Here is a 22,777-nt window from a genome sequence, read left to right as displayed (position 1 = left end):
ATCAAAGGAAAAAGATAACCTATAATGCGTCTTCATGTGATGCTGTTTTTATCTAGGCATAATTAAGGTATCTTTGGTGATTTTGATTATTTTTGTTAAGCAAGCTTTTTTTTCCACCTGGGCACTGAATTAGTCTGCTCGGGTTGCTATAACAAAATATCACACACTGGATAGCTTAAACAGCAGACATTTATTTCTTACAAGTTTTAAGTTTGGGCAATTCAAGATCAAGGTGCTGGCTATTTTGGTTTTGGTGAGAGCCCTCTCCTTGGCTATGAAGACACCAGAGCTGGTCACCTTCTGTTTCTTTCTCTTCTTATAAAGCTACTAATCCATCATCAGGGTCCCACACGATGGATTTATCTAACTATAAATTACCTCCCAAAGGTACTGTCTCCAAATACCATCACATTGGAGAGTTAGGGCTTCAACATATGAATTTTTGGGGAATACAATTCAGTCTGCAGCTGGCATCATAAAGATAATGAAATTCTGGTGGCTGAGGCCAGGCAGGGCGATATTGGATTTGGGAAGATGGTAAAGGAACTGCAGAGCTGGAAAATATTGGGTCATTACCATTCTCGCAGTGGCAGATGAACAAACAGGCAGGGGGAAACCTAACGGCAGCAAATGAATGAACAGCAAAAACAGACCCTCAAAGTGGTGGCCAGGCAATCCGCAACCTGCCCTGAGGGCAAGCACTGCTAGCCTTACATAGACTATACACACGTGGTGCTGCACGTGCTCATGCATTAATCAGGCAAAATACAAGCAAGCAAGCCTAACAAAGCTGTTTTCCCAACAGATAATAAACACTAGGTATGCGCTAGTCAAATCAGAACTCCTGGCTAGTTATTCTTGGTAAATTACTAGCAAAGATTATACTAGAGTACATGTACGAAATTGTTCTGCTTATTATTTTATATGTCTTCTTATCCATTTTTATTTACATTGGATGGATTACCTCTGAGAACTCTGCAATCTGAGATCCATGATTTCATGATGTTTCTTCTTTTAGCACTAGAAATACGTTATGTTTACAGATTATCGACATTCAAATTTAACATGGAAAATTTTGGACGATTAGGGAAGGAGGAGAAAATGGCCACAGGATATTATCTGAACCCCATTGTTTATGAAGTCTGCCTTTGTGGTTTTACATAATTCTCCCAGAATTTATGACATGCTGCATGAAATGGCCCTAACTTCTAAAACCTTTTCTAACCTAAAAAAAGATAGAAGCAATGACGGTCAGATGAAGACCCTGCAGCCTGATTACGCCTTCTGTATCTGCCGCATCTTCAGTTGATAATAGATGCAGGGGCATAGGCTTCTAATGCTTTCCTCTCCTCTGCCAGCAGAAGAAAAGATCAGCCGAGATAAGTTAACCAGAAAGTCAGAGCAGAGTGCTGAGAAAGACAGTAAAAAAAATGAACCAAATTTCAATTGATAGATTTGAAAAGCAGTCAGCCGACAAGCACCCTTTTAAATTTGAGGAGCTTTGCAGAAACTGGTAATGATGCCATTAGCAATTTTTAGACAGACAATCTTAACTTCAATGTAGTATTTATTTGTTGAGCTAGATGGTTAAGATTAATATTTTTGGAGAGTAGTAAAAAATTCACACATTAGTCACAAATTGTCAGTTTCCTACTTGTCTGTGTCTTCAATACTCAGCTGTTTCCCAGACATCGTCTTTCTCCTGCTCCATCAGGCTTGGCATCCTGCCTCTGAGCCTTGCACCATTCTGCCTGCAGTGGCAGGAAATGGTGCAGAAAAGTGCAGAGAGGACTGTGGCAATAATCCAGCTTAACCTTTGACCTTATGCTCAAGGAGAAAATGAAATTTTCTTGTCCTGGCACCTGGAATTACAGTGTACAAATATTTCATTGTACAAGAGTGTAATTGGAAGACTGGTTGAGAAGAAACTGTTCATATAACTGGATAAAAAGATAGAAAAAAAATAGGTAAAAGACACTGACTGTGACTCTCTGGCCTGAAAAACAAAAAAGAGGAGGAAATGACGATGGAACCCAGATGGAGGGAAAACAGCTGTGTTCGGCTTGCACTCTGGTTTACAGGCTGCAAGCACTTTGCTTGATTAGTGCATAAATCTAATCGTGTATATAGTCTTTGTAAGGCTATGGGTAGTTGGCCTCAGAGCATATGGCAGATTGTGGATTGCCTGCCTCCCAATGTGAGGAGTGGTTTTGCTGTTCGTTTGCTGGCTGCCATGAGAAGAGGTTTTTCCCCTGCCTGTTTGCTCGTCTATTGTTGTGAGACTTTATTAAACAGTAATGGCCCAACACTTTCTGGCTCTGCAGTTCCTCTGCCATTTGCCTGAATCTAATGCTAACCTGCCTGGCCTAAGCCTCTGGCTTTACACCAGAAAATCAAGAAAGTGTCTTTCTCTGTCTGGCTCTTTTCATTTAGCATAATGCCTTTCAGTTTCATCCATGTTGCAAATGACAAGATTTTCTTTTTTACTGCTGAACAATATTTCATTGTGTATATATACCACTTTTTTTTTTCCTGACCCTTCTGTTCATTGATGGATACATGGGTTATTTTTATTCCTTGGATATTGTTAAAATGTTTCAGTGAACAGAAGAGAGCAGATATCTCCTTAAGATTCTGATTTTATTTTGTTTTTATATATACCAGAAGTGGAATTCTGGATTATATGGTTGTTCTATTTTTAACTTCTTAAGGAACCTACATACTGTTTTCCATATTGGCTGTACCAGTTTACATTGCCAGCAGGAGTGTACAAAGTTTCTCTTTTTACACACTTTGCCAGCATGTAATCTCTTGGCTTTTTGATAACGAACATTTAGCAGATGGGATATATCTCATTGTGGTTGTGGTTTGCATTTCTATAATTAATAATGTCTAGCATTTTTTTTAATGACTATTGGCCATTTGTATGTTTTCTTTGGAAAATCTCTATCAGGTCCTTTACACATTTTACATTGGGTTATTTATTTACTTATTTTTGCTCTTAAATTGCTCGAGTTACTTGTATGTTTGAATGTAATCCCTTATCAGATATGTGGTTTGGAAGTATATTCTCCCATTCCAAATGTTGTCTTTTTATTTGGTTAATGGTTGCCTTTGGTGTGAAAAAACTTGTTAGTTTGATGTAGTCCTGCTTGTTTATTTTTGCGTTTGTTGCCTTTGCTTTTTGGTGTCCAATCCAAAAATTAATTGCCAAGAACTGATGTCAAAGAACTTACCGCCTGTGTTTTCTTATAAGAGTTTTATGGTTTCTGGTCTGATGTTGAAATCTTGAATTCATTTTTTGAGTTGATTTTTGTTCATGGTGTATGACAGTGGTGCAGCTTCATTCTTTTGCATGTGACCATTTAGTTTTCCCAGGAAGACTATTCTTTCCCAATTATATATTCTTGGCTCATTTTTCAAAAGTTAATTGACCATATATGTATGGGATTACTTCGGGGCTCTCTGTTCTATTCTATTGATCATGTTTGTTTTTATGCCAGTACCATACTGTTTTTTATTACTATAACTTTGTGATATAGTTTGAAATGAGGAGTGTGATGCTAAGACATGAGAAGCAGTGAGAGTGAGCTCAGGTTATTTATTCACCTGGTTCCTCTTTGATCAAAGATTACTGCTCCTCTGCAGGCAGCATCCTCTACATCACTCTCCTAGGTTCTGATAAATGCTTCTTCCTCTCATCAATTTGGGCCAAAGGTCTGTAACAACCCTGTGTTGCTAATCTGTACTATCTCTTGTTGTTCCTAAATTTACCCATATGTTTGTTAACAAAAGAGATCATTTTCAAATTGTCCTTGAATTATCTTAAATTCAATGTTCTATTCATTTTTAATTGAGACTTTAATGGCTTACATTATCTACTAGTCTCAGATCTTCAGGCACAAAGAAATATATGAACCAATGCATGATTGTTTTAGCTCTTAGTGATTGGTTCAGTAAGAAATCACTTCTAATGATTGACTAAAATCTCAATAACTTGCATGGTGTTAAAAAGAGAATAATCAAAAATAACTAATAGGCACACCAGAAACCACAGATCTAAAGCAGAGACAGGAATTGTAACAAAGATTCAATTTTCCCCTCTACACTTCCCAGACTTTTCGAAGTTAGACAGGGCCATGTGACTAGTTCCAGCCAGTGAAATGCAAACCCAACTGTTTTGCAGTGAAAAGCCCAGGGATGATTCTCTGGTCCCTCTTTGTTTTAATGACAATTAAGGGAGCTTTGTGATTCAGTTGCTGCCCCTACAACATGTGGAACCTCTATCATCCTGGGTCTCTGAGGGACTGTGTGAAGCATGGCCCCCTTGGTAACTGGGGCTGAATATGTTGGTTGAGTGAGAAATAAACTTTTGTTGTGGAAAACTACTGAGATTTTGTGGATTTTATTACCTTAGCATAATATATCCTATCCTAATACAGGGGCCATAAGAGAACCCTTGAGAAGCCATTTCTCCACACTTGTTTCTCTTCAGGCTTTTCCCTGCCAATAAACAACGCCATAATGTATTAATAAATTTAAAAGTCTTATTTATTTCTCCTTTTAAATCAGCTTTAGATACACAACCCATTGGCAAGTCATATGTACTATATCACCAAAATATATCCCCAATTTATTTAAGATGATCTTTTCAACCCTACACTAGATTGGGGCACCATTTTTGCTGTCCTTGTTGCTGCAATAACTTTGTAACTGGTTGCCTGGATTTTTTTGCTTTTGTACCATAATGATCTAATATCCACACATCAGCCTAAATTGGATGTTTCCTACTTAAAACTGTCTAGTAACTTCCCATTTTACTTAGAAATAACTGTCCAATCTAAAACAGCGTCCCTATTAAGACCAGTCAACTCTCCAGGGACTACCATTCCCTCTGTAGTTTATTGATAGCACAAAACACAACTGGAGTTGTTTTCAATATGTTTGTTTACTAGTTTATCTTTTGGCCTCCAGTACAATATGAGTTTCATTAGCACAAATACTTTTTCTGTTTGGTTCACTTCTGTATTCCCAGTAACTGAAACAGGACTTGGCACAGAGTTGGGACTCAATAATTATTTGTAGGAAGAATAATAAATTCTATGGGAAAATGGTCTAGGCCATATTTACTAACCTTAAAGCTCTATTTTATTTTGTTTCTACTTTTTATTTTCAAATTTATAACTAGAAAATTAAAGTCTATCATAGTCAGACTCCAGGCCTTAAAAAAGATTTATTGCAATACCACATTAGCCAGGAAGAGAGAATAAATGCAGTAAAAACATTTTGTTGTATCATTTTCCCAAGAAATCTTGTAAGAATATAGTTACTAAAGGAAGTTATTCTTGTGTCAATTATTGCAACAAAAATAAAAAGTTCTGTCTGCGAATATCCTTAAATAGCCAACAACTCCAAATGTATTAAGGATCGGTTTTACACAGTCAGCTTAAATACACACACTATTTTCAATAAACTTTCAGTGGTATGGAGACAGTTTTATCACCAGTTATTATCACCATGTTGGAACTGACAGCTGGGATGTGCAAGTCTTGCACTAGTGCTGGGGTGTAATAGAGAGATGCCCAGGACACTGCATTTTAGGGCTTTTTGGTATAGTAGCTCACTTGTGTTCAAGGCATAACTCAAATTCTTTCCTAGAATGCCACTCATTTGCTAAAGAATTACTTCATTTCTTTACTTAGTTGAGAAAATTTCAAGTACATAACAGGATAGCTTGCTAGACTATTTACACCCTTGTGGACATTTTCCATTTTATTTCTTTTCGAAGTTGGTCTCTCAAAATATATTCTTCCCAGAGTCATCCCTACTAGATACATTAAGGAATTATTTTCATCTTGATTTTTATATGTTACACTTTTATTATATACTTAAATTACCAAGATTATCTAAGAATAAAATGTTTTCTCTCAAAATTTTCTAATTGAGATGTGAAACGTGATTGCTTTACTCTCCCATGCCTCCGTATAACAGGAGACTTCTGGCTTTCCTTGTTAAATTCTGCACATGTCATGTAGATATGGTACATTTTAAGGACAAATATTACTCAATGGGTCCAATTATGCATGATTTATTTCCAGCAGAATATGGAAACAACTATTTTTCATGAGGAATGAACCAGTAGGGAAATGAATGACTTAGAAGGCAAAAATGCTTGTATTACCCAAACAACCCACATTTAGAAGCTCTTTAGGGCTCTTTGGTTTAGGCCTGTTTTAGTTTATAGATTAAAACTGAGAATTATTTATAAAAATTTATATAAAAAAAGAAGTATAAATTGTTAGTTACAGAATAGTCAAGGTGACGTAAAATACAGCATAGGGAATATAGTCAATAATATTGTAATGACTAAGTATGGAGTCAGATGGGTACTGGTTTTGTTAGGGTGATCACTTCATAAATTATATAAATGTGTGATCATGATGTTGTATACCTAAAATCAATATAATATTGTATGTCAATGTAAGTGAAAAATAAAAAAATTATTATTAAAAAACCCCCCAGAAGTGTTTTTGCCATATCCTTAATCAGTCACTCACAATTAATTAAGTAACCACTAGGTATAGAAGTTTATTTATTTTTATTTTTTTATTTTTATTTTTTGTGAGAGAGAGAGAGAGAGTCAGAGAGAGGGACAGATAGGAACAGACAGACAGGAAGGGAGAGAGATGAGAAACATCAATTCTTCGTTGCAGCTTCTTAGTTGTTCATTGATTGATTTCTCATATGTGCCTTGATGGGGGGGGGTGCCTACAGCAGACCGAGTAACCCCTTGCTTGAGCCAGTGACCTTGGGCTCAAGCTGGTGAGCCTTGCTCAAACCAGATGAGCCCATGCTCAAGCTTGGGGTCTCGAACCTGGGTCCTCCACATCCCAGTCCGATGCTTTATCCACTGCGCCACCACCTGGTCAGGTGGTATAGAAGTTTATTAATTGTGATTGGAATAAGATGCTTACAATTTAGAAAGAAAGCCAATTACACACACATACCCCCTATACAGTATTTGAATGTATATAAATGTCAAGGAGATGGCTAAAGAGATAATAGTCACAGAAGCATCTGTGGCATTTGTAGATTACATATACTTTTAATTTATTTGTCCCTTAAACTTTGGCCTACCCCAGAAATGAAATCATGTCTAACATTAGGTGGAAGTTTACCTTAGAAATAGAGTTTCTAGAAAAATTACTCTGAGCCTGACCAGGCAGTGGCAAAGTGGATAGAGCATCGGAGTGGGATGCAGAGGACCCAAGTTCAAAACCTCAAGGTCAGCGACTTGAGTGTGGACTCATCTGGCTTGAGCATGGGATCATAGACATGACTCCATGGTTGTTGGTTTGAACCCAAAGGTTGCTGGCTTGAGCCCATGGTTGCTGGCTTGGCTGTAGTCCCCTGGTCAAGGTACATATAAGAAAGCAAACAATGAACAACTAAGGTGCCACAATGAAGAATTGATACTTCCCATCTCTCGCCCTTCCTGTCTGTCTGTCCCTATCTGTCCCTCTCTTTGTCTCTCTGTCACTGTCATAAAAAAAAAGAAAAATTACTCTGAATATATTCTCTAATGCCTTATTTTTGTGGGTAACTATACATAAATCATTTGTATAGTCCATTGCTAGGACCTCTCTTTCGTAGAAAGAAATTAATGCCAAATATTTCACAAGAAAAGTAGAATAAATGCAAACACTTTCCTCACGTTTTCATTTTTTTCAAAAGATGTATGCAAAACTAGAACAATATTAACATCTCATTTGCTTTAAACAATTAAAAATTTTGAAATTTATCATATTTTTTGTGTCCATCAACTTTATCAAGCTTGATTATAGTTACTTAGTAAAAAGTCAACTTTGGTGACATAATTTAAAAAAATTATTAACTTTAATTTATTGTGTTAACATGGATTCAAATGTCCCACTCAATATAACACTCTCAACCCCTACCTTCGTGTCCCCATTATACCCCCTTGTCCCCTGTTCCTAACTTCCTCCCCCTTTCTTTCTGGGGTTTGCTGTCCTGTTATCTGTATCTATGTGTTCTGTGTATATAATTCAACTAATCCCTTTACCTTCTCTGATCCCATCTACTCAACCACCTTTCCTCTGACAGCTGTCCCTCTGCTCCCTGTGACCCTGCTTCTGCCTCTTTTCTGTTCCTCAGTTCACTTTGTTCATTAGATTCTACATATAAGTGAGATCATATGATATTTTTCTTTCTCTGCCTGGCTTATTTCACTTAGCATAATAATCTCCAGGTCCATCCATGTCATTGCAAAAGGTAAGATTTCCTTCTTTTTCATGGCTAAATAGTATTCCATTGTGTATATATACTACCACTTTTTAATCCACTCATCCACTGGTCGACACTTGGGTTGTTTTCAGATCTTGGCCTCTGTAAACAATGCTTCAATAAACATGGGGGTGCATATCTTCTTTGGAGTCAGTGATTTGTTATTCTTAGGATATATTCCTAAAAGTGGGATAGCTGGATCAAAAGGCAGTTCTATTTTTAATTTTTTGAGGAAATGCCATACTGTTTTTCCATAGTGGCTGCACAAGTTTGCATTCCCACCAGCAGTGCAAGAGGGTTCTCTTTTCTACAGCCCCTTGACAGCACTTGTTATGTGTTGATTTGTTAATGAACGTCATTCTGACTGGTGTGAGGTGTTATCTCATTGTGGTTTTAATTTGCATTTATCTGATGATTAATGATGTTGAACATTTATTCATATGCCCATTGGCCATCTGTATGTCCTTTTTGGAGAAGTGTCTATTCAGTTCCTTTGCCCATTTTTTAATTGGATTGTTTACCTTCCTGGTATTGAGGTTTAGAAGTTCTTTATAAAATTTTGTTATTAACCCCTTATCAGTCATATTGGTGAATATGTTCTCCCATTATGTGGGTTAGCTTTTTATTTTGTTCATGGTGTCTTTTGCTGTGCAAAAGCTTTTTAGTTTGATATAGTCCATTTGTTTATTTTGTTTTTTATTTCACTTTCTCGTGGAGATAAATTGGCAAAAATATTGCTATAAGAGATATTGGAGATTTACTGCCTATGTTTTCTTCCAAGATGGTTATGGTTTCGTGACTTACATTTAAGTTCTTTATCCATTTTGAGTTTATTTTTGTGAACTGTGTAAGTTGGTGGTCTAGTTTCATTTTTTTTTTGCCAGTAGCTGTCCAATTTTCCAAACACCATTTGTTAAAGAGACTGTCTTTACTCCATTTTATGCTCTTACCTCCTTTGTCAAATATCAGTTGTCCATAAAGGTATGGGTTTATTTCTGGGTTTTCTGTTATGTTCCATTGATTTCTATGCCCGTTCTTATGCTAGTACCAAGCTGTTTTGATTACAATGGCCTTGTAGTGTAACTTGATATCAGGAAGTATGATACCTCCCACATTATTCTTCATTTTCAAGATTGGTAAGGCTATTCGTGTTCTTTTTGGTTCCATATAAATTTTTGGAATATCTGTTCTATATCTGTGAAGTATGTCATTGGTATTTTAATAGGAATTGCACTGAATTTATAGATTGCTTTGGGTAATATAGACATTTTAATGATGATTATTCTTCCTATCTATAAACATGGTATATGCTTCCACTTGTTTGTATCTTCCTTGATTCATTTTTTCAATGTCTTATTATTTTCCAAGCACCAGTCTTTTACCTCCTTTATTAAATTTACTTCTAAGTACTTTATTTATTTATTTATTTTTGTTGCAATAGTGAAGGGGATTGTTTCCTTAATGTCTGTTTCAGACAGTTTATTGTTGGTGTATAAAAATGCCACTGATTTCTGAATATTAATTTTATATCCTGCTACCTTGCCAAATTAATTTATCAGGTCTAGTAGTTTTTTTAACTGAGACTTTCGGGTGTTCTATGTACGGTATCATGTCATCAGCAAATATTGACAGTTATACTTCTTCTTTTCCAATTTGGATGCCTTTTATTTCTTCTTCTTGTCTGAATGTTGTGGCCAAGACTCACAGAACTATGTTAAATAAGAGTGGTGAAAGGGCTCACCCCTGCATTATTCCTGATCTTAGTGGATTTCTTTTAATTTTTGCCCATTGAGTATGATGTTGGATGTGCGTTTGTCATAGATGGCCTTTATCATGTTGAGGTATGTTCCCTGTATTCCCATTTTGTTGAGAATGTTGATCATAAATTACACTTGATCATGATGTTCGATCTTTTTAATGTATTGCTGTATCCAGTTTGCTAAAATTTTGTTGAAAATTTTAGCATCTATGTTCATCAGGCATATTGGCCTATAGTTTTCTTTCTTTGTAGTATCTTTACCTGGTTATGGAATGAGGATAATGTTTGCCACATAAAAGGAGCTTGGAAGTCTTCCATCTTCTTGAATTTTTTGAAATAGCTAAGGATAGGTATTAGTTCTTCTTTAAATGTTTGGTATAATTTGCCTGTGAAGCCATCCTGTCCAGGACTTTTATTTGCTGGGAGTTTTTTGAAAACTGTTTATATTTCATTTGTTGTAATAAGTCTGTTTTGGTTTTCTGATTATTCCAGATTGAGTTTTGGAAGATTGTATGTTTCTAGGAATTTGTCCATTTCACCTAGGTTGTCCAATTTTTTGGCTTATAAACCTTCATAGTATTTTCTTACAATCCTTTGTATTTCTGTAGTGTTACTTATTACTTCTCTGCTTTCATTTTAAATTTTGTTTGAGTCCTCTCTCTTTTATTCTTGATCGGTCTGCTTAAAGATTTGTCCATCTTGTTTACCTTTTCAAAGAACTAGCTCTTGGTTTCATTGATCTTTTGTATTTTTTTAGCCTCTATTTCATTTATTTCCATTCTCATTTTTATTATTTCCTTCTTTCTACTTCCTCTGGGCTTTATTTGCTGTTCTTTCTCTAATTCTTTTAGATGCAGGGTTAAGTTGTTTATTTCAGCTTTTTCTTGCTTCTTAAGGATGCCTGTAATGCTATGAAATTTCCTCTCAAAACTGCTTTTGCTGTGTCCCATAAATTTTGAGTTGTTGTATGTTCATTTTCATTTGTTTCAAGGAAATTTTTGATTTCTTCCTTGATCTCATTGTTAACCTATTCATTATTTAATAACGTTATTTATCCTCCAAGTGTTTTAATGTTTTTCAGTTTTTCTATTGTAGTTGATTTCTAGTTTCATGCCATTGTGATCAGAGAAGATGCTTGATATGATTTCAATCTTCTTAAATTTATTGAGACTTGTTTTGTGTCCTAACATTTGGTCTATCCTAGAGAATGTACCATGAGCACTTGAAAAGAATGTGTATTCTGCTGCTTTGGGGTGGTTCTAAAAATATCAATTAAATTCCATTGATCAAGTATTTCATTTGAGGCTGCTGTTACTTTGTTAATTTTCTTTATGGAGTATCTATTCATTGATGTTAGTGGGGTATTGAAATCCCCTACTATTATAGTATTGCTGTTGATCTCACCCTTTATGTCCCTCAAAATCTGCTTTATATTTTTAGGTGCTCCAATATTAGGTGCATAAAATTTACAAAGATTATATCCTCCTTTGGATTGCTTCCTTTATCATTATGTAGTGACTTTTCTTATTTCTTATCTCTTCTTTTTAAAGGCTGTTTTGTCAGATATAGGTATTGCTACCCCAGCTCTTTTTTTATTTCCATTTGCATGAAATATTTTTTTCCATTTCTTCACTTTCAGTCTATGTGTAACTTTTGTTCTGAAGTAGGTCTCTTGTAGACAGATGACTGTTTTTAAATGTAGTTGTAATCCAATTTGGTCCTGGGAGGTGGCAATTGGAACGTCTGCCTATTTCGTCACCATCTTGGAATCTCGAGTTAGTCTGATGACTTATTCTTTACAAGGCTTGTTACATTGTAATTTTCAGCTTGGAACAAGAAAAGGCAAAATGTGTTTCTCAAACAATTCTCTTTAATATGGAGGGCATAAATTATTTTACGAAAGCATAGATTGCAACTGGAGGCTAAAAAGAATCTTTGATGTGAAATATGATTAGATCCAGCCACACTAAGGTTCTGGATAATAGAGAGGTCATTAAGATGCTTTCTTCATTCCACCAAATGTAAAAGCACATTTTATTTTTTATTTTATATTTTAGGTTTTGGGCAGTCTCACAAATTTTTAAAAAAATTTATTTATTTATAAATGAAATTTAATGGGGTGACTTTGATCAATAAGAGTACATAGGTTTCAGGTAAACATTTCTATATAGCATTTGATCTGTTTATTGTGTTGTGTGCCCATCACTCAAAGTCAAATTATTTTCCATCACATTTTTGTCCCTCTTTACCTCCCTCCCCACCACCTTTCTCTCCACCACCTTCCTCCCCCTTTTAACTACTTCATTTTTATGTATGTCCATGAGTCTCATTTTTATATCCCACCTTTGTGTGAAATCATATAGTTCTTAGCTTTTTCTGATTTACTTACTTCACTTAGCATAATAGTCTCAAGACCCATCTGTATTGTTGTAAATAGTAATTATGTTATATTTCCTTATGGCTGAATAGTATTCCATTGTGTGTGTGTGTGTGTGTGTGTGTGTGTGTATATCACATATATATTATATATATATCACATCTTCTTTATCTAATCCTTTATCAAGGAATGCTTTGGTTGTTTCCATGTCTTGGCCACTGTGAATAATGCTGCAATGAACATGGGGGTGTTCGTGTCTTTGTGTACCAATGTTTTTGAGTTTTTTGGGTAGATACTTAATAGAAGAATTTCTGGGTCATATGGTAGTTCTATTCTTAATTTTTTGAGGAACCATCATATTCATTCCATAATGGTAAAAGTACAGTTTAAATAGCTGTTAGTACTCTCAGTTTGAATATGTCTTATATCTTCAACACAGTGTTTTTAAAATTTTATATGGACCTTCACATAGTATGTGCTCAAAATATTAAATGAACAAATGAATGCACTATCACAACCCTTCTCCTGAATTTCTTACTATTTATTATTGCTTTTAAAGTCCCAAAGTCTTAATCACCTTCACTTTTTTCTTCCATTGTTAATCAATTCCATAGGACTGCCAGAATTACTTCTGAAGTGTCTGTTAACTCCACTGCATACAACATGTCTTTATTGAGTGATACTATGTTTTGTGCCACTATGGACATTGGTGTCTGTGGAGAGATCTGCAGGCTCACATCAGTTCTTTGGACACTAATTTAGACCAGTTGTTCCTCTCATCTGGCTATTGTAATGGTGTCTTAGCTCATCTCTTGGCATCCAGTGTCTTTCTATCCATCTTATTCAATTAATCTTTAATGCATAATGATTATTATTTTTTGTACCATACCTTAAGTCACTCCCATTGTCACAAACTGATTTAGGAATCCTTTAGTTTGCTGCACCACAGCCTGGCCCAGTCTGCTGTGTTCATGAACTTTCTTCTTGAACTCGAATTTGCAGACTAGCTAGGCTTACACCAGTTTCCCAATATTACCACTTTTGTACCATTTACTTTCTTCTCTCCTTGGAATGATCTTCTCTCCCATGTCTGCTCTTTAAAAACCATATCCATCTTTCAAAGTCAGTTCTGCTACTTTTTTCTATTTCTTTCAAACATAAATATTTTTTTCTTCTCTAAACTCCCATAGAAATTTCTTTGTGTTTCTCTTGTGCGTACCAATTTTGACACAATTGTATTGATAGTTTTGGCGTTTAACCTGCTTGAGGACATTCAACACATTGCTCTATTCTTCACAGCCACTAAGATAATATCTTGTACACAACAAACTGAATAAATGAAGTATTGACCTGTCTAATTGGCAGCATTGCATATATTGTATAGGGAGATGTGCTATGTAGTCTAAAGTAGTCTAATTATATCTTAAACATTAAGTTTGATTGAACCATTTTAACTTGCATAAATGACATCAAATTTATTTTATAAAATTATATTTAAGCAACGCAGAGATTCTTAGCAAGTAAACTACGGGCAAGTCAGTTTATTTGTGCAGTAAGGTAATGTAGTAAAACTTTTCAGGCATACTAAAATCAACTAAACTAAAATAAACGTTAAAATTTAATGTCAAATGAAAAGATCAAGTTGTAATATTTTCTTTTGATTGGATTTCCCTAGATGACATGTAGCTATTTATAAATATACCTCCAATCTTACAGAACTTACAATGTTCAGGCTGAAAGAACTTACAATGTACCTGCTGTTAGTCTAGTAATTCATTCAAAAGCTTCTCCTAAGTCTGATTTTTCCACCTTTCCAGTTGCACTTAATTTTACTTTGCAGAAAGCATCTAAGGGGATCATTTTGAGGGATATTGAGTGATATGATTTCCATTTGTCTAGAATTCATATGATTTTGAAGGATGAGATGATAATGTGTCTGGCTGTGGAAAGATCTAGAACAAGGAAAGTGCTACAGAAGAAAAATTAACTGCTAGGCAGGTCTACTCTTGGGAGCAGGCATAGTGCATGCCATGGGATATATCTATAATTGTAACTACATTCCCACAAAACTTGATCAATTCTATCATTTGGTATACTCTTCCCTGTGGAAACACATATATAGTTTTTATAACAGATATTTACAACATATGGTTCACTTTGCCTTTGTAAACTCTTTGGCCTAACATGGCTATTCTATAAAGTGAAGAATACCACATTGCTTGATGAGATATATTTCTTACTACATTCTGTAAGTTTAATAATAACAATTCATTTCATAGAATGGTCCCTTGGTTCTCTTAAAAACAATGCTGAAACTAATGGTTATGTCATTGCTGGAATGCTTTCCTGGCCCTTGAGACTGAATAACTCGTTTCTATGAATTTGCTTCCAGACACTGAGGGTATGATTCAAGCTAACTCCCCTAGCACATTTCTGCCCAGATGCACAGCACATGATGCCAAAGCCATGTGGTCATCCACAGGTAAGCATATTTGTATTTAAACCATCACATTGCTTTAATGTTTATTAATTTATTCATTGCTATGTTTCCTTACCAAGTCAACCAAAGGGAGCATTAGCAAGAAGCAAAAGGATTAAAATCTCATAGACGCAGGTCTTTGCATTTATTTTAAAAACATTAAACTGAGCTGGTTAAATGAATAATTTTTGAAGAATTTCCATCTGGAACAATGACTAGTAAAAGGCTTCTGCCTTGAAAGAATCCTGGAGAATACAAAAAATCTTTGGAGCTGATGTCCAGGCTTCTGCAAGGCAAGGGACTAGTCCTGATCTCTCTGGGTTTCTTAGACACTCCCAGGAACATGTTTCAGGTATTCTAATGGCTAGGAAGTAAGTGCCCATAGCATTTCTAAGTGCTTCTCCTGGCTGTTTCAAATTGCTCTTTGGATGGATCAAGCAGGGATTCAAGGAACATTTTAATAATGCTGGAGTCCTAGACATATAGATAGATAATATTCCAAGGAAATTAAGCCCAAAAGACCCAGGATTGGAAGAAAAATTTAGAAAGATAATTAATAAAATATATGATAAAATTTCAATTCTTGTTGGCTAAGTAACCATTTAAAAACAAAGTTAATAAATGCTGTTTTCAGTGCTCCTTTGTCTGAGTGTCTGCCCAGAGTGCAATTCTGTGAAAGGTAGGAGGAGTGCATTCATCAATTAGTGATGTTTGTCACAGGCAAGAGATAGAGGAATAGGAGTGATTCACTTCACATTTAATGACTTGTATAGGTCTTTTAAATATTTTGTTATTCTTCATAATGAAGGCAGAAATATGATTCACATACTTTGTTCTTATTTTCATGCAATACCTAAATGAAACTCTGAAAAGCCACTCAAAATCTTTGTTCAGACCAATAAAAATCTTTGTTCAGTGTACAACAAATCAGTAGTTAACTAGGATGAAATACTGGAGGTCCCATCTTCTTTAACATTTATACAGCCAATTTGGGGGACCCAGAGAGAGTTTAGATGCATATTTTTCAAAATAGTAGTCTATTCCAAGGTGGCATTTAAAAATTTTTCTTTTTTTTATAGTTTTTATTTTTATTTTTTAAGGCTTGATTTATTCATTTTAGAGAGAAGTGGAAGAGAAGGCGGGGAGGAGCAGGAAGCATCAACTCTCATATGTGCCTTGACTAGGTTTCGAATAAGCGACCTCAGCATTCCAGGTCGATGCTTTATCCACTGTGCTACAATGGGTCAGCTTAAAATCTTTCTGCAACATAGAAAATAGTGATACATTAGGTCTTTTCTAATTTTAACTCCTAACATCTATGATCATGAATAAATTACACAGAACATGCAGAATATACTTCTCCCTTCACGCCTGTCTCAAACTTGAATTTATGATAAATATGTTTCCATCAAGTTGGAGCAATCAAAAAAGACACTTTAAATGGCTGTGCAAAGTTGGAGAGGAGGGGAAAAGAATCCCTGCATGGATGAGTACATTAGCTTATATGATAATTATGCTCTCAGTAATTTTAAATGTTGTGAAATTGGATTTCTTATATTCAGAAAAAATATTGAAATATGAATATATGCAATTGTTTTATTATTAGGTCCAGAGAGTCTACTAAATAAAACTTCTCCATTATAGAGAAAATTTTAGAACAAAGTAAAATAGATATTTGTTGGGCCTTTATCTACCTCATTCTGTTCCTGTTAATGGCACCCTGACCTTTCAAAGGGCACCGTTCTACTCATATTCTCAATCCATGTGGTCCAGGGATGGGTTCATTACCAGGGTCCAAATAATCAGTTACAAAGATTTTTTAGATTTATTTATATGATTTAATCTGGGCCTGTAAAGACCATCCATGGGCTTCAGTTATAACTCTTGGGAAAGGGACAATCTCATTGTATTGTGGTTTCTGAGTCTAATTTGCTTATGACCGTCTTATGAAGAGAGAAGGAAAAAGAGGAACTGAGAATTGGAGACAGATCCTAATGACATTCTTTGAGTACCTGGCTTGAAAACTTCTCAAGTCAGTTTTATCCTTGTACTTATCATATCTGTGGCAACAAATTCCTTTTTAATGTAAGTTAGCTTTGGTTGGCTGCCGATTTACAACCGAAAAAATACCTGATTAATAAATGTCTGAAGCTCTATAATTCTATACAAGATTGTTATAAAACTCACCTTAAACTTTGATTAATAAGTCAAACTCACAGAGCTCCTAGACTTCCAGGTATTCTTCCTATCATACTCATATATGTGGAGGATATAGTATATTTTTACACACATATTATCTATTTGTCTAAAATTAAGACTACCACTTATATCTAGGTTGTTTTGATATATTAAAAGATTACAGTATTTATAATGAATTTTCGTTATGGCTAGAATGATCACATGACTGAGCTGAAAGACTGTGTGACAGAGGTTGGATTTTGATGCTATTATAATGGTATTATGGCAAGAAATTTTGTAGTATCCAAAATCTGCCCTACTGATCAACTATCCTCTCCTCAAGTTTTTTACAAATGGGAATTATGCATTAGAAACCACAAAACTGGCAATCAAAAGGAAATTTTACTGCTATTATCAAGAACTTCCAATAACCTGCAATTGCAAGACCCTCTGGTACACTGAATAGAGCACACCCTTCTTGGTACACTAAAACACTTCTGTGAAGGAAAAGAAAAAACACGTCTGGATATTCAGAGGTGGTCCACACTCCATAGTGCTGACTAAAAGGCATAATTACCTCAACTATTAGCACAACATGGCCAATAAATGTCTGGGCTCTGACCATTACCTTATGGTTCTATTATCCTTGGGAGAGACTGTAATGATCAGGAAAGTGGGCAAAAGTGGGTTTGGTGTAAGAACAGGGAAGAGCAGGGGAGGAATTCTAATATATGTTGAATCAAAATATTTTGTACACTAAATAAGGGAAATTGATTATTTGAAAATTCAGTTGTTTATGGATTTCTACTAGAGTTTGGCTTCTGGCTTTGCTCCAAGAATAATCTTTTCCTGATTGCTACACATGTGCTGGACTCCCTGCTGTTACTATTTCCTGGAAAGATGTGTCTGACACTCTTAAACATTAATTACTCTCTAAGCTTGTGACCATACCACATCAGGTCATCATTCAGCATCTGCTTGAAAGTCATTTTACCACTTGGTTTTCAAATATTTCTAATACAAGAGGATTGCAGCCAACTCAATAGAGTTGTGTCACTAGGAAGTTATAGAATATCACCTGTTTATCATGGTGGTTTGTGATTAGAATCTATCAGCTAACCATCAATAAAGTTTGTGACTGATGGTGATAAAGAAGCCATATAAGAAATATATATAATTTCAATAGCTATAAAATCACATTTAGTTGATGAAACTTATAAGTCTCTATTCTCCTTACCCCTATGCTACCCTTAGATCTCATATTCTATTGGGAGAAATGAGCATTTTGAAGAATTTCCATCTTAGCCTACTTAGAGCAGATAGCTCATGGGATAAATAGCATTGTGTGAGATGGCTAGTCACACCTCTGAGAACTGAAATGCCTTTCTTGAGGCTTAAAATTATAGTTTAAGGTAATTTTGTTCATACAACTATTGCCTTATTAGGTGGCATAGACTGTGGTTAAAATTATTAATTATTTATAAGACCTGTACATATATTATTATTTTTTTAGTCTTGATAACTGTTAGTGATACATTCTTTCACTATCTTTTTACTGGTCCTGACATGAGAGATGATAACATGCATCCTTCACTTATTATGGGCTAATACCAACGATTAATTTTACTACTTCCCTGATAATCCTGGAATTCTATGATGCTACACAGAGGTGTATTAAGGTCGATTGCAGCCCCAGGTGCAGAAGAAAATATTTGGCCCCTTAAAAAAAAAGAGAGAGACAGGGAAAATAAAAATACATGTTAATCATTTTCTTTCTTTATTTTTTTTAGATTTTATTTATTCATTGTTAGAGAGAAAGGAGTTAGAGAGGGCAAGAGAGACAGAGAGAAAGAAGGGAGGAGCAGGAAATATCAACTCTCATATTACCCATATGTGCCTTGACTGGGCAAGCCCAGGGTTTCAAACTGGCAACCTCAGCATTCCAGGTTGACGCTTTATCCACTGAGCCACCACACATCAGGCTATGTTAACCATATTTTTAAATAGATAAAAAATATTACGTACTATTAATGTTAAAATTTCACATATGAAACCAAACTTGGTGTCATTAGAAAAAAAAAAGTGTAAAGTTGGGGTTTGGTGGGGCCCTTCAGAAGTTGGGGTCCAGGGCACATGCCTGGTGCACTTACTGTTAAATCTGTCTCTGATGCTGCATTTATGCATTCCCTCCATTTATGCTATTGTTGCTATGCATTTATTTCATATTTATTTACTTGTTTTAAGTGAAAGGTGGGGAGGCAGAGACAGACTCCTGCATGCGTCCTGACTGGAATCCATCGGCAAGTCACCTACCAGGTGATGCTCAGCCTGTTGGGACTGCTGCTCTATTGCTTGGCAATTGATAGCCTGAGGCAAGGCCATGGAGCCATCCTCAGCTCCCAGGGGCCAACTTTGCTGGAGCTGTTTGAGCCATGGCTGCAGGAGGGGAAGAATGAGAGAGAGAAAGAGAGATAGAGAGAAGGGGGAAAGGGTAGAGGGAGATGGTTGCTTCTCTTGTGTGCCCTGACTGGGAATAGAACCCTGGACTTCCACACGCCGGGCTAATGCTCTAACTCTGAGCCAACCAGCCAGGGTGTTGTTATGCATTTAAATTACACATGTACTTTCTTTTTTTTTTTAATTTTTTTAATAATTTTATTTTTTTTAATGGGGTGACATCAATAAATCAGGATACATATATTCAAAGATAACATGTCCAGGTTTTCTTGTCGTTCAATTATGTTGCATACCCATCACTCAAAATCAGATTGTCCTCTGTCACCTTCTATCTAGTTTTCTTTGTGCCCCTCCCCCTTTCCCTCTTCCTCTCCCCCCTCCCCCCGTAACCACCACACTCTTATCAATGTCTCTTAGTCTCACTTTTATGTCCCACCTACATATGGAATAATGCAGTTCCTGTTTTTTTCTGATTTACTTATTTCACTTCGTATAATGTTATCAAGATCCCACCATTTTGCTGTAAATGATCCGATGTCATCATTTTTTATGGCTGAGTAGTATTCCATAGTGTATATGTGCCACATCTTCTTTATCCAGTCATCTATTGATGGGCTTTTTGGTTTACACATGTACTTTCAACCCCAAAAGGCATTATTGTTGTCAAATTACTATTCATTTATATTAACACAAATATTTACTCATTTATATTTCACTCCATCTCTTTAGCATTTTGATGATAATTTTCCTTCTGCCTAAAGACACCTCTGTATAATTTCTTTTTCTTTCTTTTCTTTTTGTGTGACAGAGACAGAAACAGAGAGAGGGACAGATAGGGACAGACAGACAGGAAGGGAGAGAGATGAGAAGCATCAATTCTTAGTTGTTCATTGATTGCTTTCTCATGTGTGCCTTGACCAGGGGGGCTACAGCAGACCTAGGGACCCCTTGCTCAAGTCAGTGACCTTGGGCTCAAGCTGGTGAGCCTTGCTCAAACCAGATAAGCCTGTGCTCAAGCTGGCAACCTCGGAGTTTCAAATCTGGGTCTTCCACATCCCAGTCTGCCACTCTATCCCCTGTGCCACCACCTGGTCAGGCTGTATAATTTCTTTTAGTGAATGTCTTATGGATATATAGTCTCTCAGTTTTTAATTATTTCAATAATGTCTTTATTTCACCTTCATTTCTGTAGAATATTTTCTTCTCTCCTCCCTCCCCTCCCCTCCCCTCCCCTCCCCTCCCCTCCCCTCCCCTCCCCTCCCCTCCCCTCCCCTCCCCTCCCCTCCCCTCCCCTCCCCTCCCCTCCCCTCCCCTCCCCTCCCCTCCCCTTTCTCCCTCCCTCCCTCCTTTCCTTCCTTCCTTCCTTCCTTCCTTCCTTCCTTCCTTCCTTCCTTCCTTCCTTCCTTCCTTCCTTCTTCCTTTCCTTCCATTATTTTTTTGAGAGAGATAGGACAGAAAGAGAAAGAGAGAGAGAGAGGAAGGAGAGAGATGAGAAGCATCAACTCATAGTTGCATCACTTTAGTTATTCATTGATTCCTTCTCATATGTGCCTTGACCAGGGTGCTCAAACTGAGCTAGTAACCCAAGCCAGCAACACTGGGCTTAAGCTAGAGACCTTAGGATTCTAGCCAGCAGCCTTGGGATCATGTCTATGATTTCGTCCTCAAGCCAGCAATCCTGAACTCGGTGTTCAAGTCAGTGACCTTGGGGTTTTGAACTGGAGACCTCAGCATTCTGCACTGATGCTCTAACCGCTTTGCCACCACCAGTCAAGCTCCGGAGGATATTTTCACTGAGAATTAGAGATTGGCAATTATTTTCTTTCAGCACTTAAAAAATATCTCTTCATTGTCTTTGGCTTCTATTATGTTTACTGAAAAGTTTTCTTTCAGTCTTATTTGTGCTCCTTTGATTTGCTATCACTTGTTTAATGACTTTATTTCTTGAAAATTCTGACATTAGGTGGTGAGCTATTACATTTTAAAAAATATTACTAACTTTAATGAGATGTTATAACAAAGTCTATTTCAACTTAAGATACCCAAATATTTTTAACTGAACACAGAAAAAAAGATTTATAAAGTAATAAATCAAAAGCTGAAAGAAAATAAATGCAATATATGGAATTTTATTGTACTCACTAAAAGGTAAGGGAAGAGATGATAGGAGATAGTGGTTGGTGGACAGATGTAACAGAATAATTCTTTGGAAGGGACATTTATTTTATACCATTTTGTCATCAATTTTTCCAATTTTTTGAAGCTCTTGTTTGACATTCAAAATGCACTTATCAGAAATTTATAGCTATGAGGATATTTTTAGTGGGTAATAAATGTTGAACATGGGAGAGATTTAAAACACATAAACAGCACATAAATGCAATGGAGTAAAGATGGTAGAAGATACTACTTTGGAAGAATTGTTGATAATGCTACTTTTCCAAACTTTTCACTTGTATTTTTGGAATTGTCTAAACATGGTGTGCGATACTTATTTTTCCGTGTTATTATCAGAACAGAAACTGTTGTGTTGAGTAAGTTGGTGAGTGTATCTTTGCATAAAATCATATTAAAATATTTATTATAATATAATTATTTAATATGAATTGCATCCTTAGAAAAGATACATTGAAACTCTGGAACCTCAGGATCTGAACTTATTTGAAAATAGAGTAGTTACAGATGTAGTTAATGACAATGAAGTCATACTGGAGTAGGAAGGACCCCTAACTCAGTATGACTGTATCTTCGTAAGAAGAGGGGAATGAGACACAGAAGGTGGGCATGTGATGACAGTGACCAAGATTGGACTGATGCATCTATATTCCAAGAAATGTCAAGGATTGCAGACAAACACTGGAAATAGCAAGAAAGAATTCTCCCCTTTAGGTTTCAGAGGGAGTATGGCCTGCTGATAACTTGATTTCAGACTTCTAGCCTCCATTGTTTTAAGCTGCCTTTATTTTACTATGAATATACTTTTGTATAGATTCTTTCACACTTTTTCTTTTTGCTTATAAAGATCCTAGTGATTTATTAATATTTAAAGAATAATAAAAAGCAGAGAGTTAGTTGGATCATCTTAATGATTAGAAGCAGAAATCTATGATAGTTTGACAGATTAATTTCCATGTGTGTGACAGGCTTGTCAATAAGACACTTATCAGCTGGTGAGAAGAGAAGATAAGTAAAAAATGGGATGTTTAGAAGTCTAGAAGTTTTG

The sequence above is a fragment of the Saccopteryx bilineata genome, chromosome 5 (genome assembly GCF_036850765.1).
Source record: "Saccopteryx bilineata isolate mSacBil1 chromosome 5, mSacBil1_pri_phased_curated, whole genome shotgun sequence".
Classification (NCBI taxonomy): Eukaryota; Metazoa; Chordata; class Mammalia; order Chiroptera; family Emballonuridae; genus Saccopteryx; species Saccopteryx bilineata.
Note: the sequence above shows the minus strand (reverse complement) of the source record.